The sequence below is a fragment of the Nycticebus coucang genome, chromosome 9 (genome assembly GCF_027406575.1).
Source record: "Nycticebus coucang isolate mNycCou1 chromosome 9, mNycCou1.pri, whole genome shotgun sequence".
Taxonomy (NCBI): Eukaryota; Metazoa; Chordata; class Mammalia; order Primates; family Lorisidae; genus Nycticebus; species Nycticebus coucang.
Genome location: NC_069788.1, coordinates 30139432 through 30160453, shown reverse-complemented (window position 1 = coordinate 30160453; position 21022 = coordinate 30139432).

The following is a 21022-nucleotide window of genomic DNA, read 5'->3' as shown; positions in this document are numbered from 1 at the left end:
AAGACACCAAAAACTAGCACAAACAGGACCATCTGATAATATCCGGAAATATCTTAAGGACACAAAACACACACGCAAAAGAAGTAACTGTAATCATAGCAGTCAATGTTATTGTTATTATCCTGCAAGCTACAGAGATTTGCTTCACATCTTTTTCCTCTTCCACCTTGTCTCTCTCTGTTCTATTCTTTGATTCTCAAAGTATCAGTTTATTGGATTATTTTTATTTTAAGAAATTTAAGAAGAAAGTAATGAGGATCCTGTAATCCTCCGAAGTTCTTGCAACATTTTTTACTAGTTCAAGAATAAAATTTTTTATCAATCTATCCCTACTATGACTCTACACAAAAAAATGCTTATATGTATCCCCAGTGACAACATGCTTTCCATGCTAAATGAAGAATTGGCCCCAGAATCTTACTACACATTGTAGTCCCCTTGTAGACTTTTCCAGTCCATTCTGCTTCCATTCCTGCGTTCAGAGCCCCACTTTTTATGTATGCTGTGTCTTTCTTTCAAGCAGACACAATATTTGTAATGAATGTTTCAGGCCAAATATATTTATGTAATTGTTTATTCATTATAGACATGCATGTACAGAACTTACTTCTGGACCAGAGAAGTAAAAATGAGATGACTTAGTTGAATGGGTTCTCTTCCTGGATATGGGTCTCTCCAGTTCCTTGGGTCTTTCCAGTATCGTTCTTAGGTCCTTACTGGAATCTTTGGCACCCAGTTGTTTGGATCCAGAGGGTCACATTCTGTCACGCAGCAAGGAGTTGTAGGTCTTTCACAGTATGCCATCCTAAATTCTCTATTCCCACATTGATTTTTACAACGACCACCAAACAATTTACATGCATTCCTCCAATCCATGCTAAAATGGTGCTCTTTATCTCTGGCTGAAAGAGGACAAGAATGGCTGCAATTAATGATCAAGAAAGTAAATACTGAGATATAAAAGCAGACACATAACAAAGCACAGACAACAGAAGAAGAAAGGAAAGAGAGATATTTACATGAAATCATTTGTCCATACTGGAGTCAATCAAAAAGTATCCAGTTCCTAAGGTAGAAGCTTTAATCCTACCCATTTGAAATAAACTGACTCAATAAGGGATACTTACAGAGCTTGCAATTTACTAAAAGTGTCCCCTGACTGTCTTACTCATCCCTCAGAAATGTAAGGGTTCATCTTCAGCTTCCCTCTTTGTTATTCACGCTTGGTGCTGTTTTAGAGTGAATGCTCTTCTGTAATGACTCCTTCCATTGTTCCTTATAGCCTTACTTCCGCAGTTCTAAGATACTGAAATGTTGTATTTTATTTTCTTTAAATATTTCACCTTTTCTTGGATCTACATTCTACAGCCACCTGAAGAGAAGTTCTGCTTACAAAACGACAACCAGAAGTAGTGGGCATAGTATTTCCCGAAGGCTCCCAACTGTCTAGTGTTACCTTACCTTTTTCTCTCTCATCCTATAGTTTTCAAAGCCATAAAACTTAAAAAAGTTCCCAATCTTACTTTGCATTATAACCTTTTTGATTTTGTAACTTCACCTATCATAAGGAATCAGGTAAGGATCTGAAATCAAAGTCTCTCTGTCATTACCAGAAGTTCCGAACTGTAGTTGAAAGTTTTTGTCTGTTTTGTGTTATCTCCACAGGAGAAAAATACAAAGAAATGAAGTGGCTCACCCACCGGAGAGCCAGGTTTTAGATCTTTATAATAAATAGCTTTTTAAGAATTAACATTGTTATGAAATTCTTGGCATGTATTGTCTTAGGAAGTACTTATCTACCATAACAGCACAAATATAGCGAAGGTCTGTTGGACATATTTTAGAAGGTGAGCCAGACATGTGAGACATTATCACTGATGTCTGTAAGTATAACATTTTATGTCAAAGGCTTTTTTATTCTGTAATTAGCTAATGTTTTGTCCATATATTTTAGTGAAATATTTTTATGGAGGTGTTTTATAAACATATTATTTCAAATAAAGTGTAATATTACTGATAAATTTGCAGCAACTATTTGAAGTAATTGAAGATTTTGAGATTACTCTATAATTGGATATTTTTTTACTCTACTTTGGATTTAATGTGACAGGAGCCAGCAGTCTAAGCAGTTCTATTCTCTTATAATTTTATAGTAAATGAAATAATACTAAACGGTAACAGTGATGAGAACAATAGTAATAATAATATTGAAAAACAAGCATTTATACTGAGATAATAGAGGTACATTTTATAATCCAATCACCTCAGTGTAGTCTTATTTACAAAATAATATATCACAGAACTAGGAAATTCTGAGAAAAGAAGAAGTTAGCCCAAATCTGTGTATTATTTTCTTTTAGAAAATATTTTCTTGTATTGAACATAAAATATAAATGAAGCACTTAATGTACTATTATGCATCAACTAGCCATGAGATTACTGTCTCAAAGAAATAAAATGTCACCAGAAACTCCACACATATTATAAGCCACTCCCTCTATTCTAAGGGTAAGCACCACCCTGCTTAATTTACATATCTTATATCCTTACCCCCATATATCTATATTTTAAGTGTGCATTCTTTACTCCTGCTTCTGAAAATATAAATGCATATATATATATATTCCCACAAATATATATACACATATGTATAAAGTCATGTGTCACTTTATGACAGGATATGTTCTGAGAAATGTGGCATCAGGCAATTTTGTCATTATATGAACTTCATAGAGTATATTTACACAAACCTAGATAGTACAGTCTACCACACCTCTAGGTTATAAAGTATAGTGTATTGTTCCTAGGCTACAAACCTGTGTGGCATGTTACCATATTGAATATTGTAGGCAGTTGTAATGTGATTGTAAGTATTTGTGTATCTAAACATGGTAATAGTACAGGAAAATATGGTACGTGATTTATAAGTTATGAGGCTACTTCATATATATGGTCTAACCTTGACTGAAAATTTGTTGTGCCACGTAAGATTGTGTATACAGATAGTTCCTGACTTAAAATGGTCTGACTTACAATTTCTTTATTTTTTACTTTACAGTATACATCCACCAGAAATTCTACTTTGAGTATACATACAACCATTCTGTTTTTCACTTTCAGTACAGTAGTCAATAATTACCTGGGATGCTCAACCCTTTATTATAAATTATACTTTATAATATACTTTATACTTTATATTATAAAGTACTTTATACTTTATATTATACTTTGGTTATTTTGCTCGATGCGTGCTCATGTAAGTATTCTGTGCACACCTAGGTTATGCTAGGCTAAGGTGTAATATTGTGCAGGTTAGAGGTATTAAGTGCACTTTTCACTTACAATGCATTTTCAGCTCACCCTGGATTTATCAAGACATAACCTCATCATAAAAAGGATAATGTGTGTGTGCATCTTAGAAAGTAAGAATTATACAGTATTTGGCGGGGGATTCTCTATTTTTAATTAAGATATTCATGTAATTCAACTATGCGGCTGGATGTAGTTGTGCATCACTAATTATCTTTAATAAATGTTACTCTATCTATTGCACTCTTGATGATCAGATAGGTTATTTGCTATGTGGTAAATTATCTTTAATAAATGTTACTCTATCTATTGCACTCTTGATGATCAGATAGGTTATTTGCTATGTGGTAAATATGGCTGTTACTGGTGGTGCCTGTGACTCAAAGTAGTTGGCCCCATATACTGGAGGTGGCGGGTTCAAACCCAGCCCCAGCCAGAAACTGCAAAAAGAAAAACAAAAAAAATGGCTGATATTCCTGCACTACTTCCTGGAACACAGGTAACAGTCTTTTGTTGAGTTCAAATTTTAAATATTCTTTGATTGGATAAGAAAAGACTACTTTTTCTTTAATGTTGATTTTGTATCTGGCAACTTTAATAATAGTTTTTGGCTGGTATCATTAGGCTTTTCTAGATATAAGATCAGTTAATCTGAAAACAGAGACTATTTAAACTTTTTTCCCTTCTAATTTGAATCCTGTTTGTCTTCTGCATATTTTCTCTGGCAAGTACTACCAATACTACAGTAAATGGAAATGACCAGAGTTAGCATCTGTTCCTTGCTCCTGATACTAGAGGAAGAGCTTTTCCCCACTGAAAATGTTAAGTATGGGCTTGTCAGATATGGCCTTTGTGGTGTTAAGCTGTTTACCTTTTGTATCTAACAATGTTGAATTTTGTCAACTGCTTTTCGACATTTATTGACATGATCATATGGCTTTTGTCATTCATTCTTTAATATAATTATTTAAATCAATTATATTTGTTGATTTGCATATGTTAGACCATCCTTGAACTGGTATAAATCTCACTTGATCATAATAAATAATCCTTTTAATTTGCTGTTGAATTCAATTTGCTACTATTGTACGGAGAATTTTTGCATCTGTATTCATCAGGGATCATGGCCTGTAATTTTCTTTTCTGTTAGCGTTCTTATCTGGCTTTGGTTCCTGGGTAATATTGGCTTTACAAAATGAGTTTGGAAGTATTCCCTCTTCTACAACTTTTGGAAAGAAATTGAGTATGGAAACGAATTCTTTAAATGTTTGGTAGATTTTTATAACCTAGGACTTTGTTAAATTTATCAATTTTAGAAGTCTTTTTAGTAACATTTCTAAATATCAATATTAGTTAAAAAGTTTTGATACAATAAAAAATACATGCAAAAATAATAAATAGGAATATACGTCACAAAAGAGGTGAAAGATCTCTACAAGGAGAACTCAAAAAAAGTGGTAAAACAAGTCATAGATGACATAAACAAATGGAAAAACATCCTATGTTCATTTTTGGAAGAATCCACATCGTTAAAGTGTCCATACTGCCAAAAGTGATTTACAGATTCAGCACAATGTTTACCAAAATACCAATATCTTATTTCAGAGATCTAGGGAAAAATAATCCTAAATTTCATGTGGAACCAAAAAAGAACCCAAATAACCAAAGCAATCTTAAGCAGAAAGAATAAGTTTGCAGGTCTCACATTACCTACTTCAAATTATACTGCAAGGCTATAGTAACTACGACAGAACAGTACTAGTAGAAAGGGAGGGACATAGACCAATGGAACAGAACGGAGAGGTGGAGAATCCAGAAATAAAACCACACACGTGAACACTAATATATATACACACAGGATATATATTTATGCATATATATATATACACACACACATATACACAGACTATTGGAATAGATACAGAATCCAGAAATAAAGCCTTATTTATACACACACACACGAGGTATCATATACATACAGAATACCCTGTATATACATAACCTAACCAACAGATTTTTCTCATTTTGAGTGTTCATTGCTTTCCATATTTTTTTGAATTATTTGAATTTTCTTATAGTTTGCTGAGCTTCCTTAAAATGATGATTTCTATTATCATTATTATTATTATTATTTGGGGGGGTCAGGCAACTTATCTCCATTTCTTTAAGGGAAGTTACTGGTGGTTTATTTCGGTTCTTCAGTGGTGACATGTTTCTCCCATTGTTCTTGATCACTGTGGTTATGTGTTAGTGTCTGCACATTTTAAGAAGTAGGGATTTATTTCAGTCATTGCAAATTGGCTTCTTCTGTAAAAGCCCTTCACCAATGAGCTAATTCAGAGATTCTGAATGGGTAGGTAGCGTGGTCTGCAGGTGAGCTTGCTACCAGAGTTCTCCGGACATGTAGCCTGGTGCTTAGGTCAGCAGGTAAGCAGGTCTGGTACCTTAGACTGCTAGTTTGGGCCTAAAACATGATTCTCTTGAGCAGGCCATGATTGGGTCTCCAGGACTGAGTATGGAGCAAGGCTCTATAAGGCCAGTCCTAGATCTTGTGCTCTCAGGGGCCAACAGGAGGGAAGCTTGTGTCCACATGAGTGGATCTGGTGTTGGGGATGGCCCTGAGCCTGATTCTGCAAGCACCAGCCAGGTACTGGGATGAGGCTGGTACCCTTGCCATGTAGGACAGGCCTGTCACCTGAGTTTACAGGTGCAGTCCTAGACCTTAAGTCCATGGAACCCAGGTCAACAAGGTGTACCTGGAACCTCAGTCCATCATTGCCAACCTGCACCAGGGTCTACTGGGTGGGCCTGGACACTGTCTTTATTACAGAAGACCTGGACTTGAGTCCACTAGAGGCAAGGGACATACAGATAGGCTTAGAGCTGGAATTGTGCATGATGCCAGGGTGCCTGGAGCCACCTAGGTTGGCTTAGAGACTGGGAATTTGAGGGCTAGCCTGGTACCTGCGTCCACAGGAGAGGTGCTGGAGCTTGAGCTGGAAAGGCTGGTCCAATGTTGGCATCTACTGAAACACACCTATATCTTGGGTTTGGTGGAGCAGTCCTGAAGTCTGGGGCTACTGGGCATGTAAACACAGGAAGTGGTTTTGCACTGGGTAGGCTTGAATCTTGCGTCTGCTGTGGGTGCTAGCTCAGTGCCTGAAGCCAGGGTCCTGCCAAATACCAGAATGAGCCTGAAGCCTGGGGTTTTGTAGGCCTAGCTAACTTTGTGTTGACCTAAAAACTGGACTGACACTGGGGCAGGTCCAAAAGCCTAGTGCCACTGGAATAGGCCTGGCAATAGGGTAGGATTAGACACTAAGTCCACTGGGCAGGTCTAGAGTCTGAGGCAGCTAAACTTGGCCTGGTGCCAAAGCAGGTGTGGAAGCTCAGTCTTCTAGCACCAGCAGAGTCTGGGGCCGGGGGGCCTGCCCAGCACTGTGTTTTACTTAGGTGGGTACAGTAAGTTCAAATCACTTCCCTTTCTTTCCTTCATGAGAAGGGTACTTTCTTTTGTACTGTGCTGTCTGGGTTCAGGGGAAGGGTGATAGTAAGGTAAATTATCCTTTCCACCCTCTCCAATATGTGTTTTTCTTTCTTATTTCTTTGCTCCACTATATTTGATTTCCTTAGCTCCTGTTAAGTTATTTTCACGCATGGATAATTATTCAAATTAATGACTCTGTGTGGGTCAAGGAGCACTGAAACATCCTATTCCATGGTCCTATGGACTCCTGGTCCAATTTAGTCAAGGAAAATTCTCTTTAAACTAAGTTGACCTTCCGCAGTCCAGAATTTTGTTGCTTGTATGCTTTGTCAAGTTATCTTAATTACACCATCCTTTGAATTAACAAGTACGCTGTAATTACTCTTTTAATAAAACACTATACTTTTTACATTCAAAGACGTAAGGGTCTTGGATGGTGGCAATTGACAAAAAAAAAAAAAAATGTTTTTCCAGTTGGCAGGTAATAGAGAAACCAAGACAACAGCACAAGGACACTGATGTTTAAACCCTGAGACAGCAGCGCAAAGGTACTAACAATGTTTAAAAGGGAGTAGGTTTGCTGAAAGTGACCAGAGAATTTTTCTGCAAGGAACTAGTAGAGACATCTGTCTAGCCAACATTCCACCAACAAATCAGGCCCCATGTTTTTGAAAGGAAACTTCTTCCTCATTTAAATATGCCATTCATTTGTCATAAAGATAAAATCTAAAAGTCAGGAACAGATAAGTAAGTGGGGACTGAGACAGACAATCAACTTACAATGATGACTTCATTTCAGCTGACAGGTATTGATTATAACGAATTAAGACCTACCTCTATTTATTTTCTTTTACCTGTGTTGTCTTTCTCTTTCCCATTTTTTGGCTCTTTAAATACTATGGAAGAATCACTTTTCTCTAACGGTAGCTTTTGAAACTTCAATCTGCATATGGTTGTCAAGGGTATTGCAGCACTGGTCACAGGTAGGCGAGAGCCCACTGTTAGAAAAAAATACACTTTGTAAATATTATAGAAAGGATTTTAGAAATAAGGACATTAATGCATTTGCCTTTATTTCATGGCCTTGTGTCTTATAAAAGTTTTTTTTTTTTAACTATACAAGACACATTTTTTAAAATACAGTGGAATAAATGAATGATTTGCCTATTAATAAGGTTATCTCACATGGGTATCATAAGAAAAAATGAATTAATACAGGCAAAAGACAGAACAAATATTAGCTACTAAGTTTATTATTATTAAGAAAAAGCAACAGTGCATATTGAAATCAATATAATACTACATATCTCAAAAAATTTCCAAAACTTGAGGGAATTTTAATGAGTATTTTCTAATTAATTGCTATAAAGATAAAAATATTCTTATTCAAATTAATTTTCACTCTTGGTTTACATTATTTATTGAGGTACATTCTCTTCTCCCCTTTTAGTGAGAATTTCTCAGCTGTCATTTATGTTTGAAGGTTAGGGCGGAATGGCAGTGAAAGAATGGATACTACAAATTCATTACAATGTGACATCCAGTGGTATTAATAATGAGAGGTATCGTGGTAAACCAAAGAAAGCAGCAACATAAAGAAAAAATGGAATTTAACTGGAAATAAGTAGATGTGAAGCTAGTCTCAGTTACGAACATAATAACATTTGAAACTTTTATCAAGGTATATTATCTGACTTAGCCTCTTTTAGCAACACTAAAAAGTGGAGATTAATAATATCAAAGAAAAAATTCATTCCATAACCCATTTTTCAAATCTACGAATAGATTAAATCCATTGTATTTGAGTGTTGAATAAACACCCTTTAATAGATTGATTAAATCAATCTAGTATGATTCTCTTTTGTCCTTTTATGTCTATATAAATGTATATTTTTATGCAATCAAGGTGAATTATGGCATTTAATAGTATATTATACTTTAAAAATTAATAAAATTATTTCATTATCTGGGGACTGTAAATAAATGTAATGTGACATGCTGATAATGATTCCATTCTATCAATGATACTCATTTTTTAAAAAAATCCCAGCTCGTCTCCTAAAGTGCAGATTCCTTTGACCCGTCTGGCAATAATACTCACATTACCTGGTAGAAAGTAGATACCAACGAAGAGTAAAATAGAGAAAAGAGGAAAGATCTTCATTGTAAATGATTTCTTAGGATGAAACAGTCTAGCGATCATCTGTCTTAACTCAGGTGATGTTGGAATAAGAAAAGACCAAAGCTTTTTATTTCCAGAACTTTTCTTCATAGCCTTGATTACTGAGGCTTAGTAAAAGGGCAAGAACATCTCTATGCTTGGTTGAATTATACCACAATCAAAGAGATAGTGGCCAGAAGAAGCCAGTGCATAGTCACACAAAAATTCTATCTGCTGATGAAACTTTCACAGTTACAAAAATATGGGTATACCTTGGCTTGGTGACCTAAACCAAAAATCGTCTTAGCAATTCACCGGATATCTCAGAAATACTTTTTTTTATATAAACACACTATTTTAATGCCTCCAGTATTAACCATAGATCTTAATGTAACAAGAAATCCAAATCACAGAATTTTAGACTGAAATTAGCATTGAGAATACTTAATTTCATAACTAAAAGTATTGGGATCACTGGAAACCATTCTTCTAAGTGAAATCTCACAAGAATGGGAAAACAAACACATGTACTCATTACCAAATTGGAACTAATAAGGGTGGGCGTGGTGGCTCACAGGTGTAATCCTAGCACTCTGGAAGCCGGGGTGGGAGGATCATTCGATCTCAGGAATTGGACACAGCCTGAGCAAGAATGAGACTCTGTCTCTCCTAAAAATAGAAAACTCGGGTGGATGTGGTAGCCTGTAGTAGCAGATACTCAAGAAGCTAAGGCAGCAGGATCCCTCGAACCCAGGAGACTGAGGTTGCCGTGAACTAGGCTGACACCAGGGACACCAGCCTGGGGAAACAGAGTGAGACACTTTCTTGGGGGAAAAAAAAAATGGAGGGGTGGCGCCTGTGGCTCAGTGAGCAGGGTGCCGGCCCCATATGCCGAGGGTGGCGGGTTCGAACCCAGCCCCGGCCAAACTGCAACAAAAAAATAGCCGGGCGTTGTGGCGGGCGCCTGTAGTCCCAGCTGCTCGGGAGGCTGAGGCAGGAGAATCGCCTAAGCCCAGGAGTTGGAGGTTGCTGTGAGCTGTATGAGGCCACGGCACTCTACCCAGGGCAGTAAAGTGAGACTCTGTCTCTACAAAAAAAAAAATGGAACTAATTTATCAACACTGAAGTGCACATATGGACGTAAATCTCAATGAAAACCAAGCTGGGAGAAGGCGGAAGGGTGGGAGGGGTAAATTCCCACCTATTGGATACAGTGACACTTTCAGGGTGAAGGGGACACATAACTTTGACTCGATCTGTACAAAAAGTATGTAAACAAAAACCTGTATACACCCTAATATTCTGAAGTGAAAAGTATTGAAATCCAGACTGGTCAGTTTTTTATATTACATACCCTTTTAATTTAAAATATATATGACAATAAATCATGACAGTGTACCAATTTATTGTATTTTACTATCTAGCTTAGTTGCACCTTAAAGTAAATTCTGTCCCTTCAACTAGAATTTATGTCAATGCATAAATGTTCCATTTTAGAATTCGGAATGCATTTCTTTGTTTGTTCTTGTTATTTTCTGTGTGTTGTAGAGTTATTTCCAGCTCATCTGTAATTTCTTCAAAGCTTATCATAGCAGATATAGCAAAAATAGCTGAAATTGTTCCCCAGACCTCATAAGAATCATTGACCCATTGGTTCTCTTACCACATCCAAAGACCATGAAGAATGTGGAGATAGAGGTCCCAGAGACTATTACTCATCCTTATTTTACATCTATGAGAGCATTATTTACAAAGGTGTCTACAAATGAAACAAATACAAATAGACAGAATCTTGGAAAGTCTAAAAATAGTTTCATTCTACAACCAATTTCTACACTCTGTGAGATACGAATTAAAAGTAAAAGAAACATTAAAAGCTTAGAACTTGCTGAGTAGAACTTCACTGAAAATTTCCCTCTCAACTGACATAGTTTAAAACTGTTTAAGTCCATCTCTATGGAAAATTAATTCAAAAAACACACAGCAAACACCTACCAAGTGCCTGTCAACTCTTGTACTTGCTGTGGCACAACTGTGCAAAAGGCAGAGAATTTGTTGTGCATGAGAGAAAGTTCTAGTTGGTCACTAAAACCAAAATCCAAAATCAATTTAAAAGCATTTATTGGGTGCCTTCTCTGTTGTCAAATCTCCTATAGACCTACGAAAAGAAGAGCAGAAAAGATACAAAGTCTCATTAATTTTCTGTTTTAGTTCTTTCCAAAGACATGACAAGGGTTAGCATTGCTGTCTTGCTAAAAGGACTGATGCACTTAGAAATCTTATTTTGTATATTTTATGTGTTTAATCCAAATGAGGAAAAAATCAAATAGCAATATGAAAACATTACAGCCTCGTCACTCAGGACCCTTGTGTTCCAGATCTAATCCCAAGTAGAACATGGAAACTGCTCTCTTTTTTAAACAGGTAAACATTGCCTCAAGCTTTTATTTTCCATGTTGAACATATTAAAGATATTCCAGAGAATCTACCCCACACAACAGAACTAGACTATTCCTTTCTACATGTATTATTTAAATATGAAAAAACATATCATTTAAATATCATTTAAATTGTTTTATAAATATTAGGGATTTTAAATCATGGTCAATTAGATTATTCAGGAATGCTCGGCTTCACTGATTATATGATCACCTCCTAATCATTCCAGTTATGTAGAAAACAGTGAACAAGATCATAAGATTTTACCATTGCCTTAAGAAATTCAAATTATTTTGGAAAAGACATTCAAATAAATATTATGTGTGTAACAAATCAGTAGACTAGATGTCATAAAAGTTGTATGAAGATAGTCCTCATGGATTTTCCAAGTGTAGTCTTTCCCCCCTGTAGCATGAGACTCAACACTGAGGCTTACTTATTATAAAGTTTCTGGAATAAAGTTTTTGTCAGTCTAATAAGAAGGAAAGAAGGAGAATGAGAAAAAGTGAAGGAGGAGAAGGAAGAAGAAGAAGCCGCCACTGCCTGGAATTCCAGCAAACACTAGTATTCTGAAGAAAACATTGTATCCTGCTTTATTTTCTCTTTCATTTAGCTACTGTAATTAGAGGTCTATAAAAAACCTCACCTGTTTGGATAATAAAAACACACGAAATATATTTACCTTTTACTTGTCAAGGGATAAGGAGAATAACTCCCCTTGGACAACTGAGAATGCCCTTCGTGAGCAAAATTTCCCTAATTAAGTTTGTCTCTGTTTCTGATAAATTATTTTATTATTTTTCTCTACCTGAGAAAGAAAGTTTCGATTCTCCCAAACACTTAAAAAAAAAAAAAAGAAAGGGAGAGTCAAGAGACTGACAGAACTCATGCCCGGGCTCGTGTTCCAATGTGGGCTTCATTAACTACACGGTCATTCTGCCTCCTGGTCATTTACCACCTAAACTTCAGTAACGTCACAACCCTGTCTGGGAAAAAAATACCTAAACAATTATCAAATACTCTTTCCCAAATTTACACTAATTTTAGTGATCACTCTGAGGAACATCAAATCTGTGGACTATAAATTCACAAGTTATGAAGTCTTCTCTGTTTGAGATACTCATTCACTTACCAAAACTAGGACTACAGAAGATTTAGTAGACATATACATTATTTGAAGTTCAACAAGGAAATAGCAAGGGCCACTCTTCCATCTACGCATCTGAAGAAATCATAGACATTGATAACTTCAAGGGAAGGCCTGCTAATAATAATAAGCATTATGGAACACTTAACCTATTCCATGTACTTCTTAAAAACACAGCTATATTTTGTGAGGTGGGTACTATACTGTTTGCAATAATGCACAGGAGGACACTGAGGCAGAAGGTAAATTAAAATACTTAAGGTCCCCCAGATAGTAAATATTGCAATTTGAAAAACAGGAATCTGAAGTGATATCCTTTATCGTTATGTGTGTACATCGATACATACTTTTGGTCTGTGGAAGGTCTGAAACTTTCTTCTGGGATTTTCTGAGTTACTGAGGTCAAGGCGGATGTGAAAACATGTCTGGAAAATGTGTGGAGGACAGAGAGTCCTGGAACATTAAAGATGGAAGAAGTTTTAATGTAGACATCATTACCGGCATCTCATTGCCCTGTTCTAAGCCTCATTGAACTGAAACAGAGCTGCCTGTTCTCAAAGTTACACAGTTGTTAACTGTGGAAGGAACATTACATGCAGAAAAGTCCCTTGATCGGTGAACGGTGTTCAGGGATGTTTTGGTCATTGTGCTCTTTGAAATGCATAGTCAAATTTAGTTCATTTTGTTTTAAAAATAAGACTCCTGAAGAGTTCATACAAGCTATGTCAGTATTACGTAAAGAATACAATCTTTTGATAGATGTCTGTGTTACATACACACATATATGTGTGTATACACCTATATGTATATGTAGGTTATGTACATAGATGTGTGTCTATATATGTAAAATTTGTTACACTGTTGAAAGAAAACCAAGAAATGAAATAGAATTGGTGAGGCAACCCACGGATTAGCAACAATAGAAATCTCTATCATTAGGATGACTTAAGGGAAGAGACAATATTGTCAAAATTCTTGGGGCTTTCCAATGGAATCAACAGCAATGATGTGGGTTGCTGAAAGGGGTAATTTTATTGAGGTTGCATTGAATCTGCAAATACATTTAAAGATAATTGATATAAGAATATTAGACCTTCTAGTACATACGTCTGATATACAATTCCATTAATTTTGAAGTTCTTCAATCTCTCTTGGTAATATTTTGTAAGTTTATAACTCTGTTTTCAGTAAATTGAGTTTCTATGCTATGGTAAATAGAATTTTTAAGTTTCATATTCTAACTTATGAAGATGTACAACAAATTTGTATTTTGACATTGTATGCAATTTCCTTACTCATATATTAATTACAATAATTTTTAAGTTCTACTGGATTTTCTAGTTAATCAAGATGACCTTAGTATGTTCCTCATCTTGAATAATCTTTGTATAGGCTTCTTTTGACACCAGGCTCCTAACCTCCCTTTTCTTAGACCATTTACTTTGAATATTTGTAGTTATAAATTATTTCTTGCCCCTTTGAGATATAAAGTCCTTTCCGGTTTTGCAACCTAAGAATGTTTTTTTCAAGGATTTTCTCAAAGAGCAGATGACAACCAGGAACAAGAGTTTGCCAGAATCTTAGATCAATGTTATTTAAAAAATTGGAAAAATAATATGACCCAGATTTGAGACTTGGAGGGAGATGTGAGCATTTTCCAGGAAATTGACAATACAGAATATAAGATGCTAGTATAGGGTGGTGACCAAGTGAAAATCTAAAATGAAAAAAGTTGTGACTTATAACTTCATGGATCTGCAAATAAGAAAAAAAAACTCTTCTTGGGAAAAGGCTAGAACAGATACAGTGTCATTTGAAGAAAAGAAAGGGATATTGCAATAGTAAAATAGTCCGGGGAAAACAGAAGCAAATGAGAAGTCAGTTCAAAGTGAAGGAAACTTTGTCCATAATTGATGCTGCCAAAAGAGGAATAATTTAGACGACTTTGAAGTAATAATGCTTTCCTGTGATCTCCCAACTGGAAACTAAGCTCACACACAGTATAAGGTGAAACTGATAGATAAGGTTGAAGACCCAAGAACACCTTGTAAGATCAAGAACACAACACAACTAATTAAAGATGGAAAATTCTCATCGAACAGCATGTAACAGTTCAACCTAACCACATGGCTATTTCAGAATAAACTGTTCTCGAAATATTGCCTTCCTTTATCCAAATCTACGCTCCACTGATACTCTAGTGATATGCATTAGATTAGTTAGAATTATATTACATAGTGAAAATAATGAAAGTTATATGTTTGTAAAAGACAAAAGGGAAAAAATCAAAGCAATCTGTTCAAAAAAGGTACAGAAGGTAAAAAATATAAAAATTGACTTGACATTTGGCTACTAAACCTCTTTGAGTCAAGATTCCACTAATATTTATGTTAACAGTGAGAGGGATTTGACTGTAGAGGAAGTTAGGGGGCCGTGTTGGAACTTTTTGTGTACAGCTAATACTTTTCTGAGAATCTTCCTTCTTCTCCTTTATCATGGCTGCCAACTCCTCTCAGCTCAAGGTCACAAGAACATATGGTAGTTACAATGTTTATCAAGGTCAGGCTCCAGAATGTCAGGACACAGGCAGAAGAGCCATAGGAGAGATAATTTTTTTTTCCTCTTTCCTGTTTCCTCTTTCCCTTACACTATAGCACTAAGGGTAAGGAAGTGGTCACTACATTCTTTTGAAAGGAAGATATTCAATAAAGTATTTTCACTTTTCTACTACTATAGACTGCTTTCAGGAAGATAATGAAAAGCCATGATGAGTAGTATATTTTTCTTTTAGTTATACCACAATTAATACCTATAATCCTACTAAATAACTATGGCCTCGAGAATACAAAACTCTTAAAAATGTAGTAATCATTTTTATACAGCTTGATATTCTCATGGAAGGAGAAAGAATTAGCTTTGAAGAGGTTTACCTCTCTCCCATGTTCAAAAGCTTCCTAAAATTAAAAAAAAGGATAAGCATTTATTGAGCATCAACAGGCTTAGTATTTTATTAGACACTTTTCATTTGGTCTATTTAATTCTCATAATACCCTTGTTGGACAGTTACTGCTATTTCCATTTCAAAGAAAAGATAAGTTAGGTTCAGAGAAGGCACACTATTTAGCTAATGGTAAATGCTATAAAAAGTAATCCAAACACGTGTGTAATGTGTCTTAAACATGACAGAATTTATTTGTTACTCATGCAATGTCAAAACGAGTAACACTGTCTGTAGGGGTCTCTCCTCTAAGCATTTATTCAGGAAACTAGATACTATACCACCTCAGAATTTTGTCTCCTTTGTTGTGTGGTTTTCAAAGTCACCAAGGAAAGGGAAGGCAAATCAAAATCTTGCAAGGAAGTATTTTATCAACTGGGCCTGAAAATGGTGCACACCACTTCCACCAGCACACCTTTTGTCATAACTCAGTCATCCGACCACTCTTAACTGCTGGGAGTCTGGGAAATGCAATCTAGCTATGCTCAGAAGGAAGAGAAAAAGGGGGTGTCAAACAGCTAGCCTGTCTCAAGCACAACCAACTTTTCTGGTCACCAAATATCCATTTAAATTTTTGTCTCGGGGGTAAATGTTGAGCAACTTCTTTCCCTTCCTAAAGAAGACATCTCAAAATATCACTCCAACAAAACATCCATCTGCAACTTCAGGATCTTCTAATTTGTACAATTCATTCTCCCACGTCTAGATATGATGTACTTACCAAGCTGTCATTCAGGAGATATATAAGAATATCAAAACAATACTGTTTAGGGTGGTGCCTGTGGCTCAAGGAGTAGGTGCTGGCCCCATATACTGGGGGTGGCAGGTTCGAACCCGGCCCCGACCAAAACTGCAAAAAAAAAAAAAAAAAATACTGTTCATAGTAGTCTATCAAATTAAAAATATGCCTCTTTGTCCCAGAATACAGGTGTTATGTTATTTACTTTATATTTTTATATTCAATTTGATTAAAATATATAATAGTTTGTAGTTGAAGTGAAAAACTCAAACTACAGGGAGTATTTCAACTAAAGTTTTTGTAAAATTATTTCATACTATATTTATGGTTTCATGAGAATCCATAACACTTAAACAATTTATTTTTATTTCGTACCCAACATTGTTCATTTAGTGTTTTAATCTATATTGTTTACTATTTTTAATAATTGCTATCAGATTTTGGCCTCACCCATCATCTTCTTTCTTATCTGTAAAGTTACTTTCTTATTTCAGCATAATACCTTTTCTTTAAAGTAAGAGATGGAGAAAAATGTGTATTTAGTAACTATTCTGTGGAAGGTTCCGTTCTAGGTAAGGAAGTATAGAAATAAAGGACTTTGAAATTTAAATTATACCATCTTAGGCCAAACTGTAATTCATTTAAACTGTTGATGTTAAAAAAATTGCTAATCAATCTTAAAATAATTGAGAACAACACTTAGATTCAAGAAAAAGCCTTAGATTTTAAAACCAGTAGGGTTGAATCCCATCAATTGCTGCATGAAACTATTTCTTTTCTTTTCTTTCTTTCTTTCTTTTTTTTTTTTTTTTTGACAGTCTCTCAAAGCCCCAAGCTATGGCCCTGGGTTGAGTGCCATGGCCTCATCATAGCTCACAGCAACCTCTAACTCTTGGGCTCAGATGATCTTCTTGCCTCAGTTTTTCTACTTTTAGTGGAGATGGTCTCACTCTTACTTAGGCTGGTCTTGAACTCATGAGCTCAAGCAATCTACCCACCTCAGCCTCCAAGAGTGCTAGGATTATAGGCGTGAGCTACCATGCCCAGCTAGCATGGAACTTTTTATTTCCCAAGTTTAGGAAACTAGAAGGAAAGGTTTTTCCAAATGTTACCTCATCGTTGAAAACTGAACATTTTAATCTGTGATACCCTGAGCGTATATTTTAAACAAATTATATGATGGTTCATTAAAAAGATTAGGAATTTAGGAATAAGCCAGCAAGATTTCATGGGTTGCTTATCCAGCATTAAGCACGGACTGACTAAATAAACCTCTAAGTTTTTTGACTCAAAGAAATTCATTCATTGACAAATGAGTTACTTCCCATTATTAATAGGAACAATGTGTTAATAATGGCTTGTGAACTATAAACAATCTGCTCATGACATTTTTAAATATCTAGAAAGTCATAATTGTGACACGAAATGAGAGTAAAGCTGTGTTTGCCCTTCCTTTGTCAGAAAGGTCAAGTGTCTGAGCATTTAATTTAAAAAGAAAAAAAAAACACTACAAAACACAACAGCACTATTTCACCAGTTGAAATGGCTCTGGAGTCTTCCATCAACTTCAAGAATTAGTTTCAAAGTGTTGTCTGCTTTCATTCAGTCTGCTACCAGCATGGAGCAGGCCACCTGCTGGGAATAAGGGAGTAGTGACAAGCAGTTATTATAGCAGTAGCCATAAGTTTATTGCTTATTGATACTAAACTTAAATCTTAGTAATTTTGAATTACTGAGTTAGCTTAGATTTATGGAGCTGCACAATCATTTAGAATGGCATTCATTCCAGAAGGGTATATTATCTAAACCAATTTTCCTATAGTGATGCAATTGCAATACCATAGTTACGGTTGTATCAGCATTTCCATTATAAAGTCCTATTTTCAGGGTTTTATAATTTGACCATAAAAATTCTCTCCTTGTAGAAACTTGGCAAACAAGGTCTGAGGCATAGAACTGAGGGCTCTGTTTGTTTTATTTTTGTTGTTGTTAGTTTTCTTAACTGAAATTAAAAACACACATGTTTGATCTATTCAGCCATTTTATCCTTTAGTTCTGCAAACAACAATAAAGATATACCAAATTAATGAAGTAAATGGGAAGAATTGGGGGAAAGAACAATCACCCAAATCACTAAGTTGATGGAAATGGTCAATTTTTATCAGTTACACATTAAGTTCCTGTGACAGTAAAGTGAACAGTGGTTTAGAATTAGGTTAAAAGATGCAAGTTAGAATCTCATCAATAGCAAGCAGTGTCTCAGGCAAGTCACTCCACCTTGGAGTTTGAAGTCTCCCCTTAGGGACACGGAGATAAATCGCACTGTCCTGTATACAGCGTGGGAATCAAGTAGGTAGAAATAAAGAGTTTGAAATTTTAAAATCACCCTATACAATGCTGTGTTATTTCTTTAGTTCACAGTGTTTTTTCCTAAATTTGTATTAATAAAACTGTCTACTTATTAAGATTTGTTATGCATAAACTCCCAAAGTAGATTATCTCTATCTTCTTTTCTAAAGTGGCACACACACATACATGTTGAATTCATGGCTAATTAAATCGGTTTTACATTTTCCTTTCAAAATGAAAAGTGGTTCACTATTTTGCCGACAGTCAGCATTTCTTGTTGAAATTAGTCCATCCTAAAAACATGACGGTTGCCCTCTTGTGGTCAGTAGAGAGTATGCACATTTGAATGCCAAAGAGGGGCCAATATTCCTGTCTGTATGAGCCAGATCCGTAGGAAATTAGGGAATTAATACAGTATATAAAATGAATCACAGGTCCTGAAAAATCTAAATTATTCGATGTGAAACGGGAGCATATTTCTCAGTATTGTATTATGGTAAATGATGAAGAAGAACACAGGCTCTAATAACAGACTGCCTAGGTTCAATCCTACCTCTGCTACTCGCTGGATTTGTAAACTGGAAAGATACCTAGCAGCTCTAAGACTCACTTTCCCACCATGGAGGTTGAGGATAATAACAGCAATAGCTTCTATTGTAGCAGAAGGGGTTATTGTAATAATTACATGGGCTAATCCATCTTCTTCTGGTTCATGGTAGGCATTCAGAACTGTTATCCATCATATCATGTTCTGCCTGTCGTCTGGTTCTGAGCATAACATCCTTTCCAAAGTTGTCATTCAGGGTAAGTACCTTTTGTAATGTGTTTCTCTTTGAACACTTTGTTTCAAAAAGCTTGAAGAAGTCTAGTGGTCTATTTTTTCAAGGAAATGTGAGTATGTCTTGCACTAGGTAAGGTATACGACATGACAAAACTTACCTTTGAAACATTGGCAACTAATTCTTTCATTCATAGTATAAAAATATAGTAGGCTAATCACGGTGGGGTACACAGAGGCAAAGATGTGGTCTTTATTAGTCAGAAATTTATGTTCACCTGTTAGAAATAGGACATACCAAAAAGAGGGCATCTATGTGAGAATGTTTTGCTAGGAAGAAAATATGAGATGCTATAATCTAAACAGGAAGACATTCTATACGGTCAGTGCTAGAGAATTGAAAGGGGAATATCTTATCAGATAATTATGTTACATTGAGCCAAGTATCATCTCCCTAAAATTCCAACCTTCAGAGACCAAGTTCCACAGAGTTATGTGCTATAGAATAGGAACACAGAATTTTTTTTATTGTACAAATGAAAGAAGAGTTACCAAAAACAGTGTTACCTTAAGAAAGATGGTCAGGGACATTCCCGGATGAGAGAGTGAGACATACATGTGAAGGGCGTGGTTTGGGGACTGCCTACCAAATAGTCCACTATGAACTTGCGGGTCACTTAAATCAACATCAAAGTGGATCCTCTTCTGTCTTGCTTTTTAAATTCATTATTTATGTTATGAACACATACTAAATTATATGATTGCAATTCAAACATTAATTAAAAATAGATCTATGCTTTTTAAATGATTATTGTTTACTGGAAGAAATGGAAAAAAATCTGAAAATCTTAATAAAATATGGTAAGTGCTTTAACAGAAACGGGGAAACGGTCTTTTGAGAATAATCAAAAGGGAATATTGAGGGAAAGTCAGGAAACATTTTCCGAAGAGGAAGAGAGTTTGCCTGAAGCTTCTAGTGTGAAAAACTTGTAATGAATTGAAGAAAGGAGGGAACCTGTACTGACTTTTGTTAGCACGGATCTCCAAGTTTCCTCTCTGCCGTGTTCTGGGCTGGGTCTCCAGGATAGACAGATACATGGGTGTTGAGTCCTATTTACTATGCTCCATCCTCATGTTGGATGGCCCTGTCACAAAAGTGGGCATAAGATGGCCCCAGCGGGATTTTCTGGAACACAGAGCATAGAAGACAGATCCCAGTAATGCGCTGGTGTGAAACTAGTAAGTCAATTCACACTCATTGAGATTTGGGCTACTGGAGAAAGCAATGGAAAGGAAATTCATTTGTTTAATATTCTTTAGTGATTGATTATTCCTAAGAACAGAGTATAGTCCCTGTCTTTAGAGAGCTTATAGTATAATGAAAAAAGGTATTCTAGCTAATTGACTGTTATGAAAGGCAAGATGACTTGTAATGTAAATGTAAGGGTGTGCAAGGGACTCTGGGAATTTATAATATAAGGCAACTAATGCAGTAGAATTGAAAATAATATGATGAATTAGCAGAAGTTGGTTATAATAGAAATAATCTAAACTTTACTTAGGCAAATGGCTTAAGCAGGAAGAGAGGGAGAGATTAAGTGGGCATGGGAAGGAG